The following is a 24,363-nucleotide window of genomic DNA, read 5'->3' on the forward strand; positions in this document are numbered from 1 at the left end:
AATGTTTTCTCCTATTTTATTTCACTGAGACCATTAACTGCGGCTCATGAGTGCCTTTTCCTATTTCACAGAGTGTTAAGTGATATTCACAATGTGATATCTACCACACACGTTTCATTTTTTTATTCCATTATCTCCCTAAAGGAAAAATGTAGGGAAAGTACTTTGTTCATTTGTTTGCTTAATATAATGATGTATTTAAAGTGAATGGTATGCTTTTACATTTTAGGAGGTAATAATTTACTTTGTTCTTCAGTTGGAAAATCTGAGCACTTCTGATGCTTGGGGTATTATGTGATATCATACACTATAATGAAGCTTTATCTATGGTGCTGACCTAAGTGTGCAAAGGAGATAGCACTGGAACTCAAGTCCTGGAAACTCCTGGTGGAACAATTGAGAGCCAGCTTTCAGAATGCTATAAAATCTGATCTGCTGCTATGGTATGATCAAACATACCACGTCTCATACTACTTTCATGTCAGTATTCATCAAGTTACTCAACACAGATTAGTCAACAAACAATATCTTATTTCTGCCACTTGAGAGCACCTTGTATAAAAATAGACTAGAAATTATCAATGAATGTGATGCCTTCTCCCTGGGAGAAAAGAAATATGTACTACTTGAAGAAATGGTAACTTTCATGAATATTGGTTCAAATGTACAAACATGGATTGTCCCAAAATCTGCAAATGCTTAAGAGGATCAATAGTGTCTGTTACGTAAGAGAATCCAAGAAGAAAGGCGACAAATGAAGAGTAGAAAGAATAGGGAGAATAAATAACCTATCTTTCTTGCTCCCATCAGCCTGAAAACTTCATGGTGTGAGTGAGAGGAAGGCAACTGTCTCCTAGACTATATCCAGACCATTTTTAAATTTTGCCCACAAAGTCCTGCTTCCTTTTGTCCTAATACTAGGAAGTTTAGTGGTATTGAATGGCACTTGGTATAATAAGTCAATTATTCAACTCAAGATATTTTTTACAACTTTCATTTAACAAACTGACTGTATAAAGGAATTATCACAGAAGGTAAAATTTCATGAAACCTTTTGAAAATCTCCCTCCTGTCTTCATTGAGGAGCTCCATAACCAGAACTGAAAAAATGGTTTGAGAATATTTCATTCTCTCTACCTGAAAAGAATCGCAGCAAACAAAGATGCATCTCAGTACCAAACTCAGGCTAACACTGAGGCAGTGTTCACTCAGTTTAGGTAACATTGTGTGAATATTCAGCATTCATGGAAACAACACATGGAGAATATCAAAGCTCAAGTTACCAAACTATTTGCAGCTCAGATTCATGGTGGGTAACTCTATGGGCATTATCTATCTAATTTCTCCTTACATGTACAGAACTGCAGATGCAGTAGTTTTTCCTTTCCAGGAAGAGCTCTTTTCATCTGATTCCAGCTCTGTTGATTGGTGGGCCCCAAAGGGACAGAGCAGAAGTTATACCACATATGAACAGATGAAATGGGTTAACTGCTTCAAAGTAGAGTACTTAGCGTTAGTCAAGTTTGGGGAGGGGGCACATGGGGAAGAGCTGTACTTGCAGGCAGTGGGGAGCTTGAAAGCGTTACCTGGGAAATATAAGTTTCTTTGTAGAAAATCAAAATCATCCTTTCTATCCCAAACAGCCAGCACACACATTCAATGCAGAACAGTCATGTGTTCAGGTGCCCGGGACCAAAGTAATCACTCAGGATCAGAGCTATGTGAAAAACTCTGCCACAAACCTGGCAAAAAAGCACAACTTAACACTTTTGCAATACAGCAAGGCATTTTTTCATCCTCACCTCAAATATTCTGGTAAAAATCAAAGTTATTTTTTCTTCACTAACATTAAGCCCAGGTAAACTACAGATTCATAATTCAGTAGGAAGGAAGTGGACTCTCATTTGCGAAGAAATTCTGCTGATTTGAAAGGAAGAAGGCTTCAAAACTCATGTGAAATACAAATTCCAAAAATGTTTCAAGTCAGATGCAATATATTATTTAGATAAAAATTCTGGTTAAGAGTTCACCATGTTTAACTTTTGATTTTTAATACAAATAGCAACAAAATTATTTCAGCAGGAGAAATTTTCGACATTGTTGAAAATCTTTATTTTGTTCTTTTCAGAAAAAAAAGTTTAATTCAAGTGTACACTTATTTAGCTTTACATGAAAATGACGTTCTTCTCTGAAGATTTATTTTGTCAAAAATTCTTATCAATAACAATTCCCAAAAGATGTATCTGGGTTGTTGTTTTTTTTTTTTCCTGAGAAAAAAGGTAAGATATTTAACCATGCCAGTCATAGTTTCTTTATTTCTGGACTACAACAAAGCTCTTTGGCTTCTATATGCTGAGTGATAATTAATTGTATTTAAATTTAGGCTGATCTGCTTAACATATTAGAACTATTTCATTCCTGATCTTCCTTCACAACTGATAAGTGTATTTTTTATCATTAACAATTGTAACATTTAGCCAATTATATTGCTCGTTTTCTCACCACAGTGAGAAAATTATTTCCACTAAATTTATAGGCCTTTTATTAGCAATTATAACACAGTGTATTTCCAACATATATTATCGTGAGTGTACATGCCTCTTCACAATCATTTCTGCAGAACATGATCCGGAATCATAGAATGGCTTAGGTTGGAGGGGACCTTAAAGATCATTTAGTCCAACCAGCCAGCAGGGCTGCCCCTCACCATCTCAAGCTGTCCAGGTCATCCATCCATCCGTCCAGGGATGGGGCACCCACAAATTCTCTGGGCAATTGTGCCAGTGCTTCACCACTCTGAATAAATAATTTCTTCCTTACATCTAACCTAAATCTCACTTTAAGACATTCCCCCTTGTTCTATCACTATGTCTGTGTAAAAAGTCAGTCTCCCCTCTGTTTATAACCCCCTCAAGTACTGCTGCAGTGAGGTCTCCCCTGACCCTTCTCTACTCCAGGCCAAACAAGCCCAGCTCCCTCAGCCTTTCTTCATAGTAGAGGTTCTCCAGCTCTCTGATCGTTTTATGGCCCTCCTCAGGACCTGCTCAACTGGTCTACATCTTTCTCCTGCTGGAGGACCCAGGCCTGGGTGCAGTATTCCAGATGGGATCTCATGAGGGCAGAACAGAGAGGGACAATCCCCTCTCTTTCTCTGCTGTCACCCCTCTTCTGATGCAGCCAAGGATACTGTTGACCTTTCAGGGTGCAGTGCACACTGCTGGCTTACGTTCAGTTTTTAATCCATCAGGACCCCCAAGTCCTTCGCTGCAGGGCTGCTCTCAATGAGCTCTTCTCCCAGTCCGTGCTCATATCTGGAATTGCCCCAACCTAAGTACAACACCTTGCACTTGGTCTTGTTAAACCTCATTAGATTCTCACATGCTCATTTTTTGAATGTGCGCAGGTTTCTCCAGACAGCATCCCTCCCTTCTTTTGTGTCAACTGCACTGCTCAGCTTGGTGTAATCAGCATATTTTTTGAAGGTACTCTCAATCAATGTCTATGCCATTGTTAAAGTTGCTGAAGAGTATTGGTCCCAAGATGAACCCCTGAGGGACACCATTCATGAAGGGCCTGTGCCAGGACACGGAGCCATTGACCACAACTCTCTGGCTGTGGCCATTCAACCAGTGATTTATCCAATGAACAATCCACCATTCAAATCCATATCCCTGCAATTTAGAGACAAGAATGTGGTAGTGGACCGTATCAAAGGTCTTGCACAAGTCCAGGTAGATGATACCAGTTTCATTTCCTTTGTCCACCGATGCCATGGCTCTATCGTAGAAGGCCACCAGATTTGTGTACTTTAACTACAATTTGAGGTAATATCAATACATTTCTAAGTAACTTATTCTACATTTTAGTCTGATATCATCACTATTTCATCATCATGCAGAACCTGTTACCTTGCATTTGATTAATGCCTGTCATTCATTCTGGCACGAAAAATAAGCCAGATCCCTATTGGTAGTTTGAAAAACTGTTCTTCACTGTTAAATTTGTTCATTTAGGGATAATGACGTTGTTTATGTTTCTTCAGAATACTTATTTCTCTTTTTCAAATATGTTGTGCTTTTGTTGCCAGAAGATGTCATATAAGCCAAATTCAGTGCTGTGTTTTGTGCTTTCCTGTGGAAGCTACACTAATGGCAGTGGTCTCTGAAGTGCTTTTTTTTTCTTTTCATTTTCTTTATATGTTGCGTGTAATTTTTTTTTGTTGTTGTTATGCATTTTCGTAAAATTATGGTTTGGAGTGTAATACATGAAAATAAATAGCTGAGCAATGTTTATAAAAAATAAACAAGATAAAAGTCACGTCTTTGAAAAGGGGGAGGAAGTAGAAATTCTGACAAATATTTCATGACTATTTTTTGAGAACAGTTGGTTTAAATTTCCAAATAACTTTTGTTTCAAAGGGACAGTATCAAAACACATGCGAAAAATAAAATTCTAAATAAGGCACAATAAATTATTTCACTGCTTAGGTATTGGATTTCAAAGGGAGAAGAGAGTATGCACAAGGATATTAGAGTGGACTATATTGTATCTTTGGGAATTGCTGTCAAATATTGATGAAAATAGAGAGACTGTCAGAGATCAGATAAAAGAAAGAAATGATTACATTTGGAAGAACAATGTGAAATGTGTGGCCAACAGAGATTTCAAATGTAAGCTAATAGCAATCCACCAAAGAACAAAGCTGGAGGAAGTCCCACATATTCAGTCGCGTTTACAGTCAGTTAGCATATGTAAAAATGTTATGGTGCATTTTCCCTCATTTGGAACTCACAAAGTACTCGGTTCAGTAGATTTGACTATGGCAAATAGTTACAGTATATTGCCAGGCATCAGAAAGTTGGAAGTAAAAGTGACAAACACTGTTTAGGTCATTTTGTTATAACATTACTTTTCAAAATACTAACACAACTTTTGGGCTTTCCAGAATTTAATCAAGTTATGAAAAGAAAAAGCTTACTGCTTTTATATATTACATATGGCCTCATGAAGAAGTTCAGGTCCTTCAGATGTTATTTTCATGAGTATCATGGTACCTGGACGTAGGACACACAATGTCTTCTTTTGAAATGCTTGATTGCAGTAAAATACCAAAAGCCATGGCAGAAAGGTCTGTTAACACAGTGTTTTCTTCTGGAGTGACCCCTCATTTCCAGAAGAATATTTTAAACAAAGTCTCTAAACAGCAAATTTCCACACTTCGCTGCAAACATCAAAAATTTCAACAACTGGCAAATCAGCGTTTCCTAGGCCTACATAAAGATTTATTTGCCAAGTTTTTAAGTTTACATATAGAACTACAAAGTCTTTAATCTTTAAGTGTAGTAAAACAGGAGTATGGATTCGCTACGCACAGACAGACCTGGGCAGCATTACAAGTTCACTTAAAAGTATGATAGTCTTTTCTGTAACAACACAACACTGCAGGTTTTACATAGCTTCAAATATTTCAGGGCAATTTTACACATCAATTCTTAGATATGTTTAGTTTTGTTTAAAAGGGCAATGAACTTTGTGTTCTGTGTTCAGATGTTTGTTATATTACTTGTAAATCTTGAGCAACTCTGTGGATTTCAGTACAGTTCTTGTATACATGAGTGTTGTAACTGAAATCAGTGTGGTCTTCCATTTATCCTGGAGAGAGATTACAACCTATCCTTTCACTGTAGCAGCTCTTAGATCAAAATTTTTATTTGGAACCTCTGCTCATGGGCACTGCAAAGATGACTACTCCCCTAGATTGAAGATGAGATGGGATTCTCCATTCTGTTCCTTCAGGTTTGAATCCGGAATTTCATTTTTCATCTTATCTTTACTGCAGTAAAAATGTAAAGAGAGAATAAAGGTATCACAATATAGAAACTGTCATCATCGTATTGCTCTTTTCCCCTTATTTCACACTGTTCTTCTAAATGTAATCATTCCGTTTTGTGATCACAGGGATGTTTCACTTGCATGTGCTTCAAAGCCTGGCTCAAGCTGGGTAAATCCCTAAGGAAATGCAAAACAAAATAAAGACGTGGCCCCAAGGGGAAATTCTTTGCTGCATTTGGATTTGAAAAAAGGTGTGATAACATCACCTAAAAGATTCAACGCTGGTGATATTTGCCATGTGATCTTTATCAACAAGCGTATCATAAATACACAGATACAGACCTAATTATAGTAATAATGTTTCTCAGCCACGCTCCTCAGTCCTGCTAGAAGTGAAAAAAAAAAACAGCCAACAGAGCATTTGGAGAACAGAAGGTACGACCATAGCCCATCAGAAACGCAGATAAGAGGGCTTGTACTGAAAGTGCATGTGATGACAGTAGTGTGTATTATACTAGTATCAAAATCACCTTTTGATCTGCAGAACTGCTATCTGCATCTGCAAACATAACAAGAAACTGGATTTTAGAGGAAAAACAAATATCTTAATTTCTAATAGCTCTACATGCTGCTCCCGAAGGTGAACAGGGGGGCTTTGATTCTCAGCATCAAAATGATAAATCAATTCTAGGTGGTGCCAAGATCCAAATGGAAAACAGTAACATCCCAACTTATAGCCATATGTATCAGTTATGGAAAGTAACATCTCACAGGTTATAGAGAGGATGAACTTGGAGAAAACAGTAGTTCCCATGAAGTTTTTTTACAGGAAAATTTAGGTAGACTTGGAGTTATTCTGAAAATCACTGCTTTAATAAAACTCATTTTGTTTACCAAGTTTGGTCTCCTCTCAGGTTTCAGCCTCACAAGAAGTATCTCAGATTCAACATGTAAATACAATTAAAGTTATGACACAAATGCACTGATGCCAATGGGTTTTAAAGGAAGGCATATGGTTCCCCGTTGTGAATGATGCTCCCTTGGTTTGCGCAGCATTATTTTGTTATCTTTTAAAATGTAATTTCTTATTTTGTTTATATTACAGTAGACTGAAAAAAAGGATCTGCTGTTGAAGCTTATAAAAGACCTAAATTTTGCTGGAGAAGCTGGTGATATGATCATTTACTGATTTCATTTGGGTTGCATACATATAACAAAAAGCAGAATTCAACAGTCCGTCCCTTGCAGTGAGAATGTGCAGACATACCAAATGTCATAAATGTTCCCAGCTGGAATTGAGACCTATATTTTTCTCATAAGGACAGCACATAACTTGGGAACTTTGTCCTTAGCTCAGAGCTGGGTGGCCTAATTCCTTCTGTTTTAGGTTTCAGACCAAAATCAATGTGTACATCTGAGTCGTAAGTGCTGAGAAATTTTGGCTCATAGTGGGAAAGATTACAGCTAGACCAGTATTAGTGGTATAGGAGGAGCTGACAGCCTTGTGCACTCCCACTGAGTGATTCTTGGACCATTTCTAAGAAAAAGGGTTTTCAGCAGGCAGTCTTGCCAGCAAAAGGAGAAGATGGGCAAGATGACTACAAGCTTTTGCAAATATGATTTTGCTTGCAGCCATACTGCTTTATTGAATTCGTCAAAACTCATCTAAACGAAAGACAAGGAGATTCAAATACATGTTTCTGGTTTAGACTGCCTCTGCATTGAGGGAATTTTGCTTGTACTTTCTCTTATCAGTGATATTAAATTATTGTCTAAACAGCCATGTCAGAAGTTGCCAGAGAAAATGCAAAGTGCCCTTTCCTTGACTGTGTTCTAGCTAGGGGAAAATGCAAAGCCCATAAGCTGCCAGAGCTGCTCCTTTCCTCCTGGCCAGTGAGCAATTTTTGGTTAACAGGGGTGCGGAGTAACCTTCTAGACCCCTCATGGAGGAAGCAACAACAGTGCAGTTTCTGATTAGAAGTGCAGAGGCTAGAAAGTGTGACATTGAAGAGTAGCAAGCAGAAAGATTCTAAGCACTGGTAGTTCATGTTTGTGAAATATTGGTTTAGCACAAAGTCAATAGTATGTATACTTACAGAACTAGTGATGTATCTCTGCTTCATGAAGTATAGATGGTTCAGGATTGCAAAGTGGCTTATTTTGTCAAAACAAGGAATTAAGTGTCTCTCTGAAAGACAGAGACGTGGTGGGGAGAAGTTTCATACACAGGGGGGCATTAGATCTGGTCTTGACACACAGCAGTCAAATGGAGTTTGTGCATGTTCTTGACCTTCTCCCTTGGTCACATTTAACCAGAAATGTTTCAGTTTCCCTTAAGTTTCATCAGTCACAGACAGTGAATATATTTTCATTACATTTGAAAACTAGAGCAGTTCAGGGTCACCTCATGCCTGTAGATCATACACTATAGGAATTAACCAGTCTGGGACAGCAGTGATGTAGCAGTTGTAGAACATACCACTTGATGATCCAGCTACAGCATGCATGCACCTCGGTGTGTGCTCAGAATTGCCTGAAGAGCACTAGGTAGTTTGCATCACACAAGCAAAGCTGAACTGTCTTTCCCCCTGCTCAGAGGACTTCAGGCAAGAATAATATATTGTCACTCAGTGCTCCTTAGTATGATTCCACATTATTCCCTCTTGAGTTTCCAGACTGCATGATTTGGTCCCTCTCTCTGAACTGCAGAGATTACCAATGAAAACACAAATTGTTGTGAAGATTGTTTGATAAGATTTTGTTTACATACTAGCAGCAGTTTCTCAGAATTGTAAATAAAATTAAACAACACAGTAATTTTTCTGCCAATATCTGAGTTCTAGTCCTATTCAGTCTTCAACTCTGACAGCAACAAATCCAGCTTAAATAGAAAATACCATTAACTTTAAGTAATTTACATAATAGTTACTTTACCCAGATGAGTATTTCTTCCAAAAGAAGGTCACAAATGTATTGGTAACTCTTTATTGTTTGCAGTAAATTGGGAAGTTCAGTCTGCACACAATAATATTGAAAGGGATTTGCAAAGCATTATTAAAAAGACACTAGTGTCAAAAGACTGTTCCATAAAAACACATGTACTAAAACCTTCAGCATTAATTGAATCATGATTGTGTTTTGGCAATGCTGAAAACCTGGCTCAGCTGTAACTCTGATGATTCATTAGTGCTAATTAATGTTTTTTCCAGGCTAGTAACAAACTAAAGAGAGACTGTTTTTCTCTACTGATCATTCCACAGTTACAGTAATGGTTTGATTTATGTATCAGCCACTTACTGCTCTATTTCATTCATTCCTAAACCAGTTTCAAAGGGATGGAGAATTCTCACACTCAAGTTTAAAACAAGCAAACAAACCATTGTGTTTTCTCTCAATACTGCTAAGCAACAACACTGGGTTTCCTACGGCTTCCTGCCCAACATGCCCAGGCTCCTCTCCCCCAGGAATCAAAGAGCATCCTTTCCCTTCCCAATCCCAACTGGCTGGGTTGGGCTGGCAGTGGGTGCAGGGCTACCAGTTGTGGGCAGCCAGCTGGCCAGTGGCTCTTGGCAGGGTCCTTTCTATCCCCTGCTCCCTCCTCTGGTCTTCACTGCTGATTTTCCCAAAAATGCCTCACAGTTTCATGCAGGCAGTTCAAGCTGAGGGCACAATTGTATCTTCAGACCTACACCGTGGACCTGAACTTCAATATTATTCTGCTCTAGGATCTACAGGGTAGATTTCGGCTCCAATATTTTTCTCTCTCTACAGGCACAAAAATGTGTGTGCCAGCAATAGCATAAAAAGTGTAAATGCTGCAAAAATATGTTACCATTTCCTCTCACTCTGCTGCCCAGTTTAGAAATTTGGCTGCAGGCATTCACTGCAGTTTGGAATTTTCTTTTAATATCATTTTTCTGCAACTGTTTTCTTTTACATTTTTGAAACATTTTTAGTGCTCAGGAAATGTCTTAGAAGGGGAGCCTGGAAACAGAAGCACTTTGCTTACACATAGATCAAGAATAGGGTGAGCAGTGCCCCATCCTGCCAAAGAGCTTCAGTCAAGGGTGATCTTCTTAGTGGCTGAGAAAATATTTCGAGCTTCATGCACATTCAGTTCTTGGCCACTTTTGGCTGAGCAGTGACAATTCAAGTGTTGTGAATCTCTTTCCATAAAGTACAAGACTGACATCACCAATGCGTTTCCCATATGACAGCAAAGAGTTTCCAGATGGAAACAAGTTTCTAACTCTGTTGAACGAGCATGAACTGTAGCAGGGACAGAGAGGTCTCTGAGTCAGATAAAACTGCTATTGTAAAATAATAATAATAACAACATCAATAAAATACCTGGCTGAGAAAATATGAGAAGAGAAAGGGGAAAACTCATGTTAGTTTTATAGGGACTACTCACTATACAGCAGGTATAGAATCAGACAGATTGCTTTTGACAGAAACAGTAAACCATTGTGGCCTTGTGAGAAAGGTGGAGTGCATTTAAGCTGATATATGAGATCACTTAGAAAACCATTTGTGTTCTCTGTCCTTTAGATTTGTTAATGATAAAAATACTAGCTCCTAACATACTATATGCAGATGTTTACTAATAATAAAATATTGCTCTTTTAAATTCTAAATTAATATCATTTGCAAATATAAGACATTTGAAATACACACAGTTTAAAATCCAACAAGAGAGAAAAACAGGGAATTAGAGATCGGCTTGCACTTATGAGGCTACAACCTCACTGGGATCACAGAGACATGGTGGGACAGCTCTCATGACTGGAATGGTGTACTGGACAGATGCAAGCTCTTTAGGAGGCACAGGTAGGATGGAGAGAAGGGGACATCATCCTTTACACAACAGAGCAATAGGGAAAAGCATGGATATCTATCTAGGGAGGATGGTATGTCAGATAAGGGTTTATGGGTCAAGATTAGCAGGACGAACAAGGTGGGTAATGTTATGGTGGGTGTCTTCTAAAGTCTGCCTGTACAGAAAGAAGTAGGCAAGTCTTTCTTCTAAAAACTGAAAGAAGCCAAGAAGCCTCATGTTGACAGGCCCTGGACTGTATGGGGACTTCAAATACCCTAAAAATCTGTTGGAAGAACAACACAGCAGGGCACAAGCAATCCAGGTTTCTGAGGTTCAGTGGTGGCAACTTTCTCATATAGAGAATTTAGGAGCATATGAGAGGAAGCACCCTTCTGGATCTCAGAATAGTCATGGATGTGAAGGCTGGGAACATTCTTGTCTGCAGTGACCTTGAGATGGAGGAATTAAGGATCTGAGAGGACAGAAAAAGAGCAAAGCCTAGGACCACCACTGTGTATTCAGGAGAACAGACTGGTCTGTTCAGTGGCCTGACAGGAATTGCCCCTTTGGATACAGTCCTGGAGTGAAGAGTTGTTCAGGAGAGCTAGCTGATATTGATGGATCCCCTCCAAACTCCAGACTGGCCCATTCTGACATAATAAATCAAGCAAAGGTGACAGGATACACACTGAATGAATGACCTGCTCCTGACAAAACTCAAGGGTAAAAAGGAGGTGTACATCAGGTGAAAAAAGAGGAACAGGTGACTTTGGAGTAATAGAAAGAGGACTGGAGAATTGGAGAATATTAGGTTAGGAACAATTAAGCAAACTGAACATTAATAAGACTTGATGAAATATACCCATGAGTGCTGAGGGATCTGTTCAGTGTCACTGCAAAGCTACTCTCAACAATCACTGTGACTGGATAAGTTTACTGAGGACTGGGAGAAAGGAAATGTCATTTCTATATTCAAGAAGAGCAAGATGTGGGGAAGTATAGGCTGGTCAGCCTTACCTCAGTCCCAAAGAAAGTGATGTAACTAATTCTTCCAGAAGCCACTTACACACAAATGAAGGACAAAAAGTTGATTTGCATACATGCATGTGAAATGCATACTTGAATGTGAAAACATTCCATCACCGGTGGGTGAAGACTGTTGCTCTGCCATTCAGAAGAGGCTAAACAGTCGGGAGAAATGGGCAAAAAATCCTAGGAGTACTAGTGAAGGGAAACTCTTACACCTGGGGAGGAACAACCAGCAGTAACCCCACAGATGCCTTCCAACTGCAGCCATTCTTTGAGTTAGTGATTCTTTTTTATTTTACTCTAGTTGAAACAAAAACTAACACTTTACCAGCTTTCATTATGATTTCACCTCAGAAAAATCATTTGAAGTAGATTTAGGACTATCCTATTAGTTTATTGGAGCTGATTCTTGAACTAATGATTAATTAGAGGGCTCTGTGCTTGGGGGAGTGTCACATTTTGAAAGCGGCATAAATCTACTCCCAAACACTGAGATCATGAAACAGCCACTGACAATTTCTCAACAGTATTGCTGTTAACCCTACTGAGCTTGAAAAATGTCATTTTAAAAAATTATGCATTTGCTTCTATAAAAGTCCTTTGATTCTGGCTGGCTGTAATTTTTCTGATTCTCTAACCACTCTTAGAGTTTATAAGCTATGATTCCATATAAGTCAATGCATTTGCACTTCTGCAAAACTGGTTTGAGAAAAAAGTCTGACGCAGAACTCTCCTAAATTGTGCTTTCCTGCACACCATTAAACAGCTGACACACCTTGCTGTAAAAGTTTTCTGTTGGATATATGGAGCATTGGCACATTGAGTTACAACCAAGTTCTGAAGACAAATATGCATATTCAGACTTGCGGTCACTAAAGATATTTCAGATTTGTACTACTGAACCTTAGATCAGAACCATTAACTTTTACACAGTAACTTTTACATGTTTGCTCAAGGCTTTCGAGGAGCTTTGAAAAATGTTCAGTTGCAATAGAGCTACCAGGAACTACATGTGTGCTCTTTTAATCTTCAGCTAAATGCAGCAAACGGGGAGAACACAATGCAGATAGCTTGTTTTGCAGAAGCTATTTGAGTATCAATGGTAAACATGTCACTAGCACCATGATACAATTCAGAGGGGATGTACAAGGACTGCAACGTTCATATAGGAATGGTACGGGGTTAAAAGGGAATGTGTTCACTGAACTAATGTTGGGAAACTGAAACTGATAGTTCAGAATGTAAATTTTTATGCAAACATAAATAATGCAAACAGGTTGGTCTAAAAACTCAGAGCTTGTAGCATTCTTTTTATTTGCAAAAAGGCATGCAGAACTAGCAAATTGACCTTACACTGTATTATTGTTCATTGTCGTAAATTTAAAGCTGATTTTCACAACAGCAAAAAATACTGACATATAGTTATACCATGAATGACCTTGCTGAACCAGTTTTATCCTGTTTAAGCTGTAGGTGAGATTTGGCTCCATTCATGATACAAGCAACAACAAATTCCCTTAGGTAAGCACTAAGTTCTTCAACACAGATACAAGTTTTCATTTAGAGTTGATGGAAGAATAGTTTGTCCAATTACAAAATAAAATGTCCTCACACAAGCAAGCTCCCCAGAGGGGTATACATATAGTTCAGCTAATTTTCTGAGTTTTTCTGGAATTGCTACAACATTAACCCTTCAGAGGCACTTTTGCAATAACATTTTTCATTTTGTCTTCCCACCATGTACAGTGGGAAGAACCATGGAAAAATACCATCCTAGCTCTTCTGCCTCTTTAGCACTTTAGCACTTCTTTAGCACTTCTCTTTGGATAAAAGAAAACAACAATGCCTTTTACTGGACTTTGTGATAGAAGCATCCAAGGTTGGATATGGGAAAATGCAATGCTGTTAAAAAGCTGAATTAGAGCTGTTGTTGTTTTTCTGGTCTTTCCATGGGCATTGTGTACAGATACAGAATGCAATGTGGCAGCTCCCAGCTCCAGTGCCAAGTTCTGTCATGTCTCCGCCTACTAGAGACACTACAAATCGCATGCTAGAGTAACTGTGAACTTTTCAGAAGGTGATTGGATCCAAGGTAGGATCACATCATTCCAGCTCTGCTGCAGAAGCCAGGGTCACCTGAACTACCAACTGCAGCCTGAAAGAGGATCTGCAGGACACTTCCCATTTCTCTCACCTACAAACGTACACAACATTGGGTTGGAATGCAATTGAGAAAGGTGAAAAATAACACGGCAAAACAACCAAACCACCACCCTGAATTTGATCTCAATTCTATATATAATAAACAGCCATAATACAAGTGTATTTAAAACAGAGTACTTGTCCCTCTCTACGTGCACTGCTGCAATACAATGCTCTGTATCTGTTTGCTACCTATGCTGTTTGTAAAGTAACAGGCAGTGTTTCTTGTTTGTTTTTAATCAGAGTAGTGTTTTTGTTAGTTGAAGTCCGCACTTCATTAATGTTCCCCTGCCATCATACCACAAAACTAATGTTTAGCCCAGCTCTGAACAAGATACTGGCTGCTGTTCTACCGTCATTAGAATGCATTTCATTAATTTCCCACGTTCATATGGTATATATGACTAGACAACTAAGACAGAAGAAGCGTTTTCATATTTCACTTCAACACATTGTATTCTGGGAGCTGACATTTTGGCACAACACAGCACAGGCTGTAGTTCAGCAAAAGTATGATTTCCTTTGCGAGAATCTCATATACAAGTCGTTAATTGAAAATCTTTGCTCTGTGGTTGGCTGTACTGGATGAAGTGTAAATATGTGTCCCTGACACTTCGCCTGAGAGAAGGAGAGGAAGGAAGAAGGTTTTTTAAGGTTTTGCTAGTATGATATTTAAGGCTTGAATAAAAACCTTACTCCAGTAATTCAGTAGGCAGCAGGACAGGTTTAGGAGAAATAAGGATACCACATGTTAAAACAGTAATATATTTTTTATAAAATCAAAGCTGAAAAAGAATTTTCTGAGAGATTCTGAAGTGCTTGCTTTTAATTTTTTTCTTTTGTTTTCCCCTTCTGTTTCGCTACAAAAGTGGGAGCACCAGTAGTGGCTGCAGAAAGTGAATTCATATTAATAAAAAGCAATTAATGGGTGTGTGAGAACATGAGGGTCTCCCAGAACTCAGTTTTGTAGAGGACTGTATTTCCTCCCAAGCTTTCTGCTACTCTTATGCAGCTATCACAGCTCTCCCTTCCAAATAATTATTTCTGATTCATAGCACAGGCTATGAAAGAGGAACTGGCCTTGCATTTCTGCTGCGGTTGTACTGGGGTGTATTTGACTCATGGATGTCAAGTAATCTAGGTCAGCATCAGCTACACATGAGAGTTCTTGGGTGGTTTTACAGATTAAAACCATGCTACTAGCTCCTGGCATATTTTCCTTCATGAACTGATAACGGAAAAATGTGCACAACTCTGGATGATAGAAATTATTGAAGAATGATGAATACTTAAAACATTGTAAAAAGAAAAACTCCACTTTCTGCTGTGGTTGATTCTTGCAAATATAGTGTTAACCCACAGGGATCTGATCCCATCTTCTAAAGTATGGCCATCTACGTGCTGCCTATATGATGGGAGATCTCACATATGTGTGTACTCGTGTATTTATTCACCCATATTATCAGGTATTCCTCTCACTTTGAATTCAAATTTATACTCAGCCTCACAAAGCAGATGATCTCTTATGAGTAATAGAAATTGTGGAGTCACAGACATCTACTAGACTATGAGACCAGCCAGCTTTGGAGATCAAAGGATGTATATAGTCGGAACATCTTCAGAGCCTGGTGATCTTTTTTCTTTTATTCTTTAATGAAGCTCTAATGAGGTCAGATTCACACTGCTGCAACTGACAGATCCATTTGCCTGACAGGTCTTAAAGAAAGATGGGACAGAGAAAGGCACAAACTCAAAATGAAGAACATGTATAATCTCAGCTCTTTTGCTCCAAAAGTAATGCCTCCTTTTTATTTCCCCAGAAATTATAACAGATACAAAGAAAACAATAACACTACTTTTTAGAGCAAATTCTCAGCTACTAAACTCTACTTTTCAGTACAGTCATCCCATTAGCTATGCATCTTCACCACTGATGAATAAGAGCGTACATGCTGCACTCATCAAAATTTGCACCAGCAGAGGTGACCCACTGTCACTTTTGCCACTGCTGAAATGCACCAGCCACCACTTCACTGTGCTCACTTCCACTGTTTTGTCTCCATAAACATTCAGCAAGCCTTAATAAATGTCAGTGGGTGCCATTTTTTCCACATACATAGAGAAATTCAGTGGCACAACTTTACTTCATATGCTCTCCCATGTCAGATGCCATTATATCAGACTGACCCTCTCCTGCCATCTGTCCCATGGCAACAATATGTAACAGGATATTGGTGGGAAGGCTCAACTTCTACTGCCATCCCACCAAAATCCACCTCTGATGTTGAAGGCTAATGTAATAAAACAGGTGATATTGTCTTCAGAGCAGCCCTTGAGTCTATTCCCTACATGTCTTTTTTTGTATCTTGGAGGATTGGAATTTCCCCTCTGGCCTACATGGCCTGATTAATTCCATCCTGAAGGAGACCAATGTGGGTGCCTTCCTCTCTGCACTGTCTCCTGACGAAGCCTAACTAAGCACCACTGAAGCCAGATGAGGCAGACCCAATTCTTAGAGATGGTGATTCACTGACATGATTCATTGCAGCCCCTCAGATGTTTCTGGGAGAACAGAACAATCTGGCACATGCACGGTTCTCACAAATAACTCACAATGCACCCTGTGGAGCCAGTACAACCACAGGGACTCTGGACAGATGCAATCCTACTGATCCTACAGCATCCAGCCTTCAGAGGGCCTGCACTCACCCACCAGAGTGAGAGATTACACCCACACAACCACACTGATTTCACTTACATGACACTGAAGATATTATCCAGCCCTTAATGTTTAATCTCAAAGAACGCATGTTAAGTGAAATTAAATGTAACCTTTCTGTGAAATGTTGCAGCTGCCTCATTAACTGAAGCTCTGCTCCAACACCATTCTCCTTGTTGTCACTATAAGGTATTTAAAATCTCAGCAGAAAGGGATACAGACTAAATCTCTGAAATCCTCTTATGCCATCCCTAAAGCTCTGTAGCTTTTCACAAACACTCCGTGAATAGTTTTTAAAATATATTTTGGTAGCAGCACACAACAAATCCTCCCAAAGGAACATTGAATATTGTGGTGGAAATGCTAAGTCACAGCTTGAAGTAGTGACTGAGCACCTGGTGGGAAGGCAGGGTCAACCTAGGAGAGCTCAGGTGCATACAAGACACCTGTGTGACTGCACCTGGTGGAGTCAGGATCCACCCTTCCCAGACCTCATTTAAGGGCTGGCAGGGGAGGCAAGAGTATCTTGCTGGAGATCCCTGCCTACTTGAGGTCTTCTGAAAGTTAGTAGCTCTTTTCCTTTTTTTCCTGCATCTGTGGTTGTTACATTTGGGCTTGTTCTCATTTTCTGTAGCTAAGGACTTTGCCGCCCTGCTATTCTTGTAGTACTTTCCATCCCACTGTAGCATTGTAATACAGGTTTAATTATTCTCCTCTTTTTTCATTTTATTAATACATTCACACAGAATATGTTCTCTTACTCCTCCTTCTTCCTTTCCTTTTTGTCACTCCTGATTCATTTTCCTCCTTGGGAAATGAAGGATGTTGCTATGCACCTTAGAACTGATTATTTTACAAATTTCCAAGGAGCAAAAATATCTTTAAAACTGAAGTGTCTTCTCATAGGTTTTAGAAATCTAGAGAGGTGCAAAAGAATGCTACTTTCTTCCTCTACCTACATTTCAATCAATTCTTCTTTTCTATCATTACCTGTGTGCTCTGAAATGTGCAACTACATCTGTGTATGCAGTATGGTTAAAGTCTGTAAGTTTTCCAAACTCAGTGTAATTAAAGCTTAGGATAAATTTATTAGATCCCTACCAGAATCTACAGTGATCGAGGGCTATTCTATTGTCTTACTTTGCAAATTAATATGAGCAATACTTTGCAATCATGTTTGGTTTTAATTTCTGGTATCTTTCATTTATCAATTAGCTCCAGTTCACAAGCAAGATGAAGTTGACATGAATTTTGGCTTTGTGATGGCAGCTTAGCCTTTGTAAACAGGCTGGTAAATCAGACTCCCAGAACCATCTCTAGCAGAACAACTATTTGAGTTATTTCTGGATGTCTCTGAAAAGTATAGCACAGGATTTAGGTCACAAGATAAATACAATTAAAATTCCTCCAGATGAGATGTTATTTGAGCATCATCAGAACAGGATCCTGGATAGTTGATTCTTTTTGATGAATAGTCCTATGGAGAAAAGAAGATAATTCATAACAGGATTGCAATACGACAGGTATCCCTCTTTACTAATACATACAATCATCTCTTTCCCATCTCTTAGTTGCTTTTCTCACTCTCCTTTGTGCTGGGGAAAATCTTTGCCTTTAGTGTTTCTGTGGCCCTTTTTCAGGTGATGAAAGGAAAATCCTTGATGAAGAGGAAGAAGTGGATTTTTGAATCTCTGATGGATGTAGGATGCCTACTTTTGATCTGCTGTCTTGGCTATATGCACCATTGCCCTCTACTGGCCAGGAGCAGAGCTATGATGGGTCCTTCCTGAGGCAAAGCATCTCACCTTCCAGAAGCTACTTCAGCTCTGTGAAAATAACAGCCACACCAAGATGCCTTCTTTACTCTCAGAATGGAGCCAGGGATTTGCAGTAGCACTAAGTTAAGGACAGCTGCCCCTCTACAAGTCTGTACTTCCCACTTGGATACCCTCTTCATGGTGCCATTGTTTATTATCCGAAGTGTGCTTGAACTATATATTTTTAAAAAGTGGTTTTATGTTGCCATATTTCTAGGCAATTTTTTACTGTAAAAACAGAGAAATGCTTAATCTGCTGGAAAAACAGCACGATGAGCTGTAGGCAATCCAGGAGGTTCCTGGAAGGCATCAAGAATAACTTATTAAGCCAAACAATAGACAGCCCCACCAGGAAGGATGCAATACCTGTTGCTTATCAATGCAAGTGAGTTGGTTAGTGACGTCATTGGAAGTTGTCTGTGCTGTAGTGCTCATGCTGTGATGAAGCTCACGCTCCCAAGGGATATGGGACAGTTAAAGAGTAAAATTAGAGTGCTAGCTTTTAGAAAAGACAAACTCCAGCTTTTCAGGGTCAACAGAACTCCTTGGGAAATAAGGACAAGGGAGTAGAGTGCAGATGGCTTAAGGAAGCTTTCCTCAGGGCACGAGAGGTCTCCATCACCAGGTGTAGGAAGTCAGGAAAGGAAGGCAAGAAGACTGACATGGCTGAACCAGAACCTGCTTGCCAAACTGGAGAGCAAGAAGAAAATGCACAGCAGTGGACATGGGGACAGGTAACCTGGGAGGAGTGTATGAATGCTACTAAGCTGAGTAGGGATAGAGTCAGAAAGGCCAAGGCCCAGCTGAAACTAGACTTGATAAGGGTGCAAAGAAGAACAGGAAAGGCTTCTAGGGGTATGTCAACCAGAAGAGTAAAGTTCAAAGTGTTTCCCCCCTCTGCCTAGTGAGCAATACAGGCAGGCTGGTAACAAAGGTAACAAGGAAAAGGCTAAGGTATTCAACTCCTTTGCCTCTGCTCTTCATGCATTCCACTGAGAGGATGTTCAGAAATCGAGGGCTGTAGGAGCATGTCCCTCCTAGTGTATGTGAAGATCAGGCTCACAACTATATGAGGAACCTGAACATCCAGGAGTCTATAGATCCTGACAAAAAGTGTCCTAGAGTCCTGAGGGAAACAGCTACTGTAGTCACCAAGACACTCTCAGTGGTATATGGGAAGTCCTGGCAGCCAGGTGAAGTCCCTGGTGACTGGAAAAAAGGAAACGTCTCATCCATTTTTAAGAAGGGTAAAAAGGATGACCTGGCTTCACCTGTGTGCCAGAAAAGATTGTGGAACAGATCCTCCTGGAAGCTATGCTAAGGACAGGCTCTAAGTAACTTGATGTAGCTGTAGAAGTTTATTACAGGGTAGCTGGATTAGATAACATTTAAAGGTCCCTTCCCACTCAAACCATTCTTTGATTCTATGCTTATACAGTTATCTTCTGGCTGATCAGCAGTAATACATTAAATCACACTGAAAAATTACGGTCAGTTTCTGAACATTATTTTCCTTTTTTTTTTTTTTTTTTTTTTTTTAGTAGCACTGCATTGACTTTGAGGAGCCTATAGTTTCTCTTAAGTTTGCTGTTTTGCTGTGCAGTGCTTCAGCAAATATCATCTTACCACTACAGCAATGGATTCTGAGAAATAATCCTTTCAACTTTTCTGTCAGTGACACTTAAACGCAAAAAAAATGAAAACAAGAAGAAAAAGTTTGTCTCCTTTCCTACTTGCTCTGTTTGAAATCTTTCACTAAGCCTTCTGAAAGCCATTCAGATGTATTTATTTGTGTGTCTTGTGGATGCAGGAGTTGTTTCCAGATTGGTCATAGTTTGGTTCTATCACCTCCCTTTATTTTCCCATGTTTGCAGTGTCCTGCCGTGTTAAGGAAGAAGTTGTGCTGATACAAAAAAAGATTTTTTTTTTATGTTTTTCTTGCAGTGGATATTTTCCTACATGAGTTAATTTCTACCTAGTGAATCTTCTGAGTCATCTAAATCAGAGGATACGAGCCTTTTCCTTGCTGAGGGCCAAGCAGACTTTTCACACACCTTTTGCAGACCACACAGATCAATGTTATTTTATAATTTGTGAGGAAAAAGCAATTTCTTCAAGACATATGGAATACAGTTGCTGGCTAATTCTGCTAGTGGCTTCTCACATATTTTCTACGTGACCTTCTTTGCATGTTGGGCCTCCTTGATACACCACTGATACACTTCCTTGAAGAATGACTTCTCAAGGCTTTATTATGGGAAATACCCCAAGTAAGCATTCCAGGTCTGGAACAATTCACAAGGAATAGCTCTGAAATTACTTGCAAAGAGTAGCTCATCTCTGGCTAGGTGTTTATTTAGCCTAAAAAGATACCTGCTGAAGTGAGAATGATTACATGTAATTTCTTCTACCAGCTCCTGCTGCTTCCTGCTGCATTCACTAAGGAGATGCTGGGCAGCAGCTCTCATGGATATCTGCCACTGGATGCAGTGCCACAAAAGCAGCCGTATTTGTGGAATCCATGACAGCTGAGAGTGTGTGAAGTCTCAGGCTTGTAGTCTGCAGGTCTTGCAGCAGGGGCCAACAGTCAATGGAGTATTCTGTACGCGCATCCCTGTATCATCTCAGAGTTCTCACCAGGAAGAGTATTCATATATTCATATTGGGAGCATTTTCTTAAAGGTATCTTATGGACAGCTAACTCTACCTCTGCTCTTTCCAAACTCCCTCCCGTACTCATGTTCTCTTCCATACACTGCAGGTTTTCTTTGTATCAGAGAGATCTTCCCACAGCTCGTGATATGCCTTTGATCTCTTGGCAGTATTTGTTGACAAGGATGGATTGGATACAGCGAACGATCGCAGTAAGCATGTGAAAACATACCTAAAACTTAACTTGATCCTACATTAATTGAGAGTAGATCTCAAGGCTTTTCTCTTGTGGATTTTAGGACTTCATATTCACTTGCATGCTGTCACTTAATGAGACTATAGCACAAACTTGTGAAAAGCCACACTTATCAAGTAATGTCACTTGCCGGGGTTTCTACATGGTTGGAGTTTCCCAGAATATATCCTCTTTTTCTGCCTGGAAATGTTCTCTGAGTAGTAAAAGATAATTTTCACCATTTGTCTGGATAAGTCAGCATAGAGGAAAGGTAGCTCTCAGGCTGCCAGATGTCCAGTTGCTCCAGGCAAGCATATGTGCAGATCAGTGGGTAGATGCATTACTTGGTGTAGTAAGCCAAATGGACCCCAAACCCATCACTGCTGTGCACTGTATCTGTGCCACTCCTTAGTTTTGGAAACCTGGGATAAAAAAAAAAAAAAATGGAGCCCTGTTAGCTAAAATTCCTTGGTTCCACATCAAATAGCAGTATATCAGTAATAGCCTGTAATTTCTTTTCTTAAAATACTTGTGCCTGATTTTCTGCATTGCCAGCACCTCACCTCCACTTGAAACCATCAGGTTCTGTGCTCCCCACTGCAACAGTCTTTTCATCTGATCTGATGATAAGTGTTAAATTTAGGATATGTCACCAGTGGGAAAACTCCAGCCCATGTCTTGGGGAATAAGAGGGTTCTGGTAGTGCACTGCTGCTGGGGTGGCTCCTATAACATCACCTAATCAAGAGCATTAACTTTTGGCCATCTGAACAGCATCAAGTTGCTGGGAACTAGGCCAGTGGCTGAACCACTGAAGGTGAGGGGTGGACCAGCAGCATGTGCTCCTGACCTCTCAGCTTAATGAGAAGCAGTTCAGATGTGATTCGTAGTCTGTGTATCTATGGAGATGGAGCTGGTCTGTGGAATACATGGGGTTCTCATGTATGTTTTACATATTGTCATAAAGCGATTTCACTTGCATCCCTAGTTTTGATCACAAACTCCCTAGTAAGAAACTGGTTAAAGATACATTGCTTTGATGCTCATGGGATACATAAAAGGAGAAAAACACAAAATGGGCAACAGTATTGCTGAAAAAGGAGGTCTAAGTTGTGATGTCAGAAGCAGACTGTTATGCTTTAATGTGGCTGTAATTTCACCCCGCAGAGTGAAAGGAGAGCAACTGGTTATACTGTAACCGACCTAACACATTTGAGAGTTCTCATCTCACCCTATATGCTTTGTTCTTACTGCTCTGTGCTTTTCCAGTGAAACAGAGTAAGAGTATTGCTTCTTCAAATCTACAGAAAACTACAGAATCTGCTCTGCATTGTTGCTGGATGACTTTCTTGAAGATGTAGATCAGCCTCACAAATTTCCTTTGTGCACTGGGAACTAAAATGAGCTAACCTTCTGTCAAGCAATGAATACCGGTACATTTTTTCCACTTTTGCAAACATTAAACTTTTTGAGTGAATCAAGTACTTAACATGGCATGATGAGGAAGAACTCTGGGGAAAAACTAGTGAGCTCATAGTCCAAAACTGATGCAGTCACAGTATTCAAAGAAAAAGAAAGAAAAAGACCCTCAAATTTTCCACTACGATAAAAACAGAAGCAAGTGCTAGAATAAGTTTTGACATCCATTGTTCAGTGTCACAAGAGTGTTATTTCTTCTTATGTAGCAAAACAGTGGTTAATTCATAGCTCCTGGGATTTTTTTCAAGCATAAATCACTACGGGGTTTTTTTTTCCCAATATCAATCAGTGGTTTGTAAAAATCTGCAGGGAGAAATAAACCATACAAGCTGGCAAGTAGTTTAAAATGCCACTAAAACAACTCTGGTAGTTATAAACAGTAAACAAAACATAGTAACCAATTTAAACACTAGAGATTGTTGTATCATAGGAGCATAAATCATTAACTTAATAATTTCAGCAGCAGTGACTCAAACACAAAATTAAGCCAACAGTACCCCCTGTGGCAATAATGAAGTACTGTATAATGTACAGGAAACAACTGACACAATTGGTGATTGCAGTATGGAGATCCTCTGAAGGAGAACCTTGCGGGAGAGACCTCCAACTCATTTTTGCACAAATGGCTTCTGTATAATGAATGATGACCCAAATGTATTATTGTATGCACAATCCTGAGCCGATGAGCAATGGAGATGAGGCTACAGGTATTTAAGGAAGAAATACGTGCATGCAAATGCGATGGCAGATCACTGCTAAGACGCAGACCGCTCAGCGTTCTTAGAAAACACTACTGGTCCTTTTTCTGAAGAACCTAGTGACGCATCAGTGTTACACAGTAGCTGGTTAAAACATAGAAGGGTCTGAAGATGCAACGTTGACTCTGGCTAACCTCCTGTTACGGTAGGACTAAAGGGTTCAGATCCAAGTATCCCAGCTGGTCCTTTGCAAAACAATGAAGCATATCTAAAGTGAAACTGCATTCTCCTTCCCTCAGCAAAATCCATCCTACAGCTCTTCCTACTGACTGGAAATGAAGCTCAGAGGGAAGGCTTCTCTCTGGGTATTAGTCATGGAACTAAAGGGGGTGAATCTTTGCTTTACCTTTCCTTTAGTTTTCTGAGAAAATTGCAGAACTTATAGGATGTGTGAACGCTACTCAACCAAAATTTATTTTAATTACCATCTTCAGCTTTTGATAGCTCTTCAAAGAGATGAGAAGGCCCAAAAATGGTTGTCAGAGTTGGCAGGAAATGCAATTCACTTTTACCATCTTTCTTTTGTGTCACTATTTCTCTGCTGGTAGTCTCTCCAGTACAGCATTTTAGATGCAAGAACAAATTGGGTATTTCTGATAATGTTAGATACTAGAGGGGAAAATAATCATGTCATAATACCTCACTTGAGAAGAAACATTTAATTAAGGCACTTTTTATATACAACCAGATCTTTTATTCTGTGAAAATATGTCATGACATATATTACTGCTTGCAAGAAGTATGAAGTCACTCCCTATGCACCAGGGAAGATGCAGACTGAAAAGTATGTGAACGACTGCAAACATTTCTGAGTGTGAATAC

General features: G+C 39.5%; 1 long non-coding RNA gene across 1 annotated transcript; it reads left to right on the forward strand.

Annotated features, from left to right (window-relative positions):
- The first annotated feature begins 17,123 nt into the window (after positions 1–17,123).
- LOC125689086 (uncharacterized) lies at positions 17,124–21,516 on the forward strand. Its single transcript, XR_007375027.1, has 3 exons — positions 17,124–17,164; positions 17,817–18,124; positions 18,242–21,516. It is a non-coding gene; the product is annotated as an uncharacterized LOC125689086 (long non-coding RNA).
- Positions 21,517–24,363: the final 2,847 nt, after the last annotated feature.

This window comes from Lagopus muta, chromosome 2 (genome assembly GCF_023343835.1).
Source record: "Lagopus muta isolate bLagMut1 chromosome 2, bLagMut1 primary, whole genome shotgun sequence".
Classification (NCBI taxonomy): domain Eukaryota; kingdom Metazoa; phylum Chordata; class Aves; order Galliformes; family Phasianidae; genus Lagopus; species Lagopus muta.